Genomic DNA, 5,588 nt, shown 5'->3' on the forward strand with positions numbered 1-5,588 from the left:
CCTTGATCTCGAGTTTGGCATCATGTCTTGGCCTATCCATGTACACTTGGCAACTAAGAACCCCAGTTCTATGTCTACAGTTTATGTAAGCTACTTCAGGAATTGATTGTTCATTGAGTAGTTATCTAATGTATAAAGAAAGTCTCAACTCTAATTTAACTAGTGCGGGTCATTATTATTTTTACTATAACATGCTTTCTTGGTCCTGTCATCACTATTTTCTGCGCAATTATTTGGTCCTTTTTCACTTTGATTTAGATTCTCTTACTGTCTTTCATACTTCTAATATTTTGCAAGCTTCTGCAGTTCGTTTCCACTTTGATTTATATTTCGAATATTGACAGCAAAGGATAGTACTTCAAAACTTTCGACCGTATTAATGCTTAACAATTTAGGGAGAAGAAAGCTTAAATAGCTATGGGGCTAAATTATTTTTTAACGTTTCAGCAGTCTATATCAGCTAATTTCAGAGTAGTTCAATGTTTCGAGACTCGGCTGCATATATTGGAGGCTTAGCACGTGAATTCCTAATTTTACACCTCGGGAGTAACTGGTTTGATAAATTTTCTCCTACCAATCTACCAGATTCTAAAGTTTGCCATCTCAAAATTTCTCTTCTCTCAGGTACGTTTCTCTGTTCAGTCTACTTGTTCTCTCCACTTGATTGTTTTTTAGTCGATTGTTGTTTCTGGGATGGTCATTGGGAATCATCATTTTTATCACTTCATTCATATGCGATTCAGCATGATTTACTTTTAGCTTATTCTTTCTTCGATTTTCTCTCAACTACATGCTTTCAGGATCTTTCAGTTCTCCCAGGTGAGTTTCGTGTTGTTCTTGAGCGCCACAAACTTTTACTATTCCAAACATGTTCATATTTAATTTGCCATTGCTGCTACTAGCATTTTATTATCCATGCTGTCATAATATATGCCAAGCCTTCAGTAAGGTGCCTATGATATGTAAATAAAACCCGCAAACTTAGATAGTCCTCCAAATAATCTTTCCTTGAGAGGTGAAAGGAGTATTTAGCCCTTACGGGCTGTACATAAATTTTTTCTCTAAAATAACATGGACCACAAGTATATTATTGACCTTTTCTTGGTTGGCATAAACAACAATATAGTGTACGGCCAGATATTTTAATGTGTAGTCCCACCAAATATGTCTAAGATTGTAGCTAAATTAAAACAATGATTAAAGATGCTCAATATCAAATTAGACTAATAGAAGTTTTTGAGTGAGCTTTTTGTGTTATTAGAGTGTGATTTTTGGTTTTTATTTCTATTTTGTCGGGTCATTATGAAAATTCTTTAATCAACATAGGGATAGGTACTGATACTTTTACTTCTGTAGGATTTTATTCTACTCATTGGGATAAAAGGGTGCTCTCTTTCATTCAAAAGATATTCCAACAAAAAGGTGCTAGGCAGGTCAGTGTTAACTTTCTTTTAGGTACTTCCACTGCAAAACCAACATGAGTATATTTTTATGCGGCCTACACTTACAATTTGTCTTATGTTGTCAATTGTTACAAAGACTGTGTAACGTCATGCATCTGTGAGTCAAATTTCAAGTTAATGATAAGGTGCAAGAGTTCTAAATAGTAGAATTAAAATATCAAACTGCAGAAAATAGACATCAAAACGTAGAATTTTAGAAAGAGGCATAACTCTTGTTGATGACGTTCCACAAAAACTGTGCGATAAAAGATTTTGTTGTTTACTAAAATAGGAAAAATCTTCACATGTCGTCAGTTACCTACTCTGGCCAAAGGGTGATTCACTTTCTCATGAAGTGTTTTGTTTTGTTAAATTTGAAAAGGAGCTTCCTGTAGTTTCATAGATTTCTGATATTTGTTGAATTGGATAACTGCTGAATTTTCATTTATAACTAATGCTAGACTAAAGTTTTATGCAAACGTCGAGATTTAAACGGGGCAATGGTGATATCATAGGGATTAGGTTAATCAGAACTGCAAGGTATTGTTAGATCGAATGTCTTACTTTAGTTGCTTTGTTTTTTCCTTTTCGTCGCCAGAAGAAGACGAGTCATTTGTTCTTGATTCAGATTTTCTTGTGCCAATGAAAGGTAACTTTCACCTTCTTCTACATTGATATGTTGCGGTAGTTCTGTTGGGCTGTAGTTATATTTGGATATGCTTTGTCTTGCTACTAGCATGTTTCTGAATATTTATTTGTGCCTTTTCTTCTCAAAGTTGCTAGCCTACACAATTTTTATATTTACCTTAGTCAAATAGGTATCACTTCAATCATTTGCTATACTAGGTTCTTTGTGTATTAGGCATATTACATATTGGAATGATTATCTAAAATGGAATTACCGGCATTTGAAATTAGTTTTCACTATTGTTACTTTTTCCCCTTCCAAGTTGATTTGTATTAGTTTAGATTTGTTTCCTTTATACGGAATTTTACCGGAGGAAATAATAACATTCATACAACAACTTTATTGCTTTTTCACCACCTCAATGTTTCATTTTTAGGTATAATCTTCTGTCTCATAGTCTTCTTTCTGTATTTCTGTACAATATTTTTGCAGCGATCCTGCACAGTGTTTCAGCATACTGTTTCTGCAGAATAATTATGAACAAACTAAGTATTCTGTACAAGCTTTTAGAGAAAAAGGTCTGTTTAATACCTACAAACTTATAATTGTACTAAATTTTAAACTATTTCTGTTATTTTTTTTTGCACAATTACCATCTTGGTTCTTTGATCAATGTTCCATAATGTTGTTGGACTGCATTCTATACTTTGATTTTAGGTTGTTGGTTCTGCATCCACATGAAGAAGAGACGCACATGGACAAAAGTAATTTGAGAGTGCTGAGTAGAGAAATATACTCTACAAGGTTAGTTAAGCAATATCCGATATGCTTCCATCCAAGCATGCAATTGTCTAAAGGGCATTAGTTTAGGTTTCAAGCCAGTAGAATTCTGAAATATGTACTATTATGGAACCTGAAATTGTGAAATATATACTACTGTGAAATCAAATGAATTATTTATCTTGTATAAAGAACATAAAAAATCTATGAGTTATGCAAGAGAGATAGTTTTTAAACATATTTCCTGATGAGGAGTATGCTAAGTCGGATAGTTTTAATTACATATTCTGTCATACGCTTGCAATTAAAAATGTAATCCTCCTAAATGACGAGGCCAACTTAATATGATTGTACAAAGGTACTCATCTGGGGTGCTGCAAAGTATTCTACATCCACTGTTCGCTGAAATCTACCAAAACATTTCTCTAAATTTCAATTGGCTATTAGCATAAGAAATGTGTTTAATACTTGTTTCTGTATGTCCCTTATCTATTATCTCCTTCTTTAACTATGTCCTTTTCTCCGTTGACAGTATTGTGTTGATAGGTGAAAATGTGGGTGAAATCTTCTCACTTGAGTTTACACTTGCATATTAGTTCTATCTAACTTTTGATTTCATTTTGTATCTGTAGGAAATTCTGGTGATGCAATTGAAATGGTGCTCCAAAGTAAACTTGATTTATTGGAATTTAGTGATGGAGAGTTTTGGATAATTATTATGTTTATGATACTATTTAAATACATATAATTTTGTAAAAGGTCACTGCTAGTATGCACCTTGAAGCAATTGGCTTTATTAGCTTATGTAATACATGAAATATTTCTTTTTTGAAGTCGATAGAAAATATGCGCATTTAAAATAATTTTTGTTATTTATTAGTTTATGTAGTGTTTGAGATCTACATAGTTAATATGTTTGAAACAAATGTGATTACAGGATATTCGGAATGAATGTTTAACTTTCTAACCACACAATTGTGGTTTTTATAAAAGTTAAAAATATATGCTTTACAATGTAGACAAAATTGTTACGCTTTAAAAATGCAGCCATAGGATACTAACAAAAGTGTGACATGTATGGTAACAATGGCCACGATTTATAACTGTTGCTTTAGGAGCAACACTTAAAAAGGGTGGCCTATAAGGAAACATACGGCACACTTCAAAAATGTGGCTATAAGACTTGAAAAACGTGGCCATAGAGGAGGTATTAAAAGCGTGGCCTTTGCTTCACCAAAAGCGTTGTCTTTGGGCAAAGGTTACGCCTTTTTTGGACACCCCCTGAAAAACATTGCCTTAGGTCGAAAAGTGTGGCTTTTGATCAAAGGCCACACTTTTGTATAGTTTAGGCCACACTTTTTGAGTGTGGTTAACTGTCTAAAATGTTGTAGTGAATGTGTAATACACGCACGTAGGGTCAAGGGTCAAATGTGTTTATTAGTTAAGGGTTTCACGAGTTTGAGTGTTCAAATGGGAAAGTTCAAAGTTTGTGTATCGGCTTTCAAAAGCCTTACAAGTTTAAGTGGCCAGGAAGCCATTACGCCTAAATTAATTAGTAATCATATATTTATAACTAATATTGTAAAATTAATTAATATCTATTTTCCAAATTAATAATATTTAAAATTAATTATAAAAACTAAAAATATACGTTTTGTAAGAACATCATGGAATGCATGTTTGATAAAATAAATTAATATTTATAAATATAATGTCATAATGTTATTCAAATGTTAGACAAAACTAATCTATCAATTCTAATTAAAAAATGAACAACATACAATATGAAATAACAAGCCAATACTACTAAAACAAGTAAATTAGAACCATGAATATAACATAATTTCAAAATCCAAAAAAAAAAAGTTTAACATATATCAAATATAACGGAGTCACGCTAAATGAAGAAAGAAAATACAAGCAATTACATGGAATCACAAGAAGTAAAGGTAAAGAAATAAAAGATAAATATTGTACAAAAAAAAATATATTTTAAAATTTAAAAAATTAAAATAAAAGAAATTAAAATAGTAGAAATAAAGAGTTATAAAGAAAATAAAATAAAAATAAAAGGAAAAAAAATTAAAAAGTAACCTTGTATGTAATTACCACCAATTCTCATCTTCCCTATGAGAATTGGAGAGTGTAATTAAACCGCTCCAATTATACCCAGTTCTATGCTGACCAAGTAATTATTTGATCGGAAAAATATTCCAAACAAATCAATTCTTAAGTGGCTTTCCAAACAGACTCCTAAAGTTTAAAACCACAATACAAAGTTACAAACCCCAAAAAAACCCTCCCATCATTTTGTACTCTCTCTCACGCATTCACATCCGGTACCGATTCCGGTTGCCGGTCGCCTCCGGACCCACACATTGTGCACACGTGCCATTGCTCACCATCTACGTTCCTCATCGCACGTGCCACTTCGCATACCATCTCTATCTCTTTCTTTCTTTATGTCCTAGTGGTCTTATTAGTCTGTGTGGTGCAACAAATAAAAGCTAGAGAGAGAAAAACCCGAGAAACTCACAAACACTTTGTCAAAAATTCTTCTCAAAATCAAACCTGAAAAATTCCAGTTTTTGCTTCTTCCCTTTGAGCCCTTTTTCCTCCCTTTTTGTTTTTTACCAGTAATATACACATACAAAGTAGTAATATATATATATATATATATATATATATATATATATATATATATATATATATATATATATATATATATATATATTTTA

This window comes from Nicotiana attenuata, unplaced genomic scaffold (assembly GCF_001879085.1).
Source record: "Nicotiana attenuata strain UT unplaced genomic scaffold, NIATTr2, whole genome shotgun sequence".
NCBI classification, from domain to species: domain Eukaryota; kingdom Viridiplantae; phylum Streptophyta; class Magnoliopsida; order Solanales; family Solanaceae; genus Nicotiana; species Nicotiana attenuata.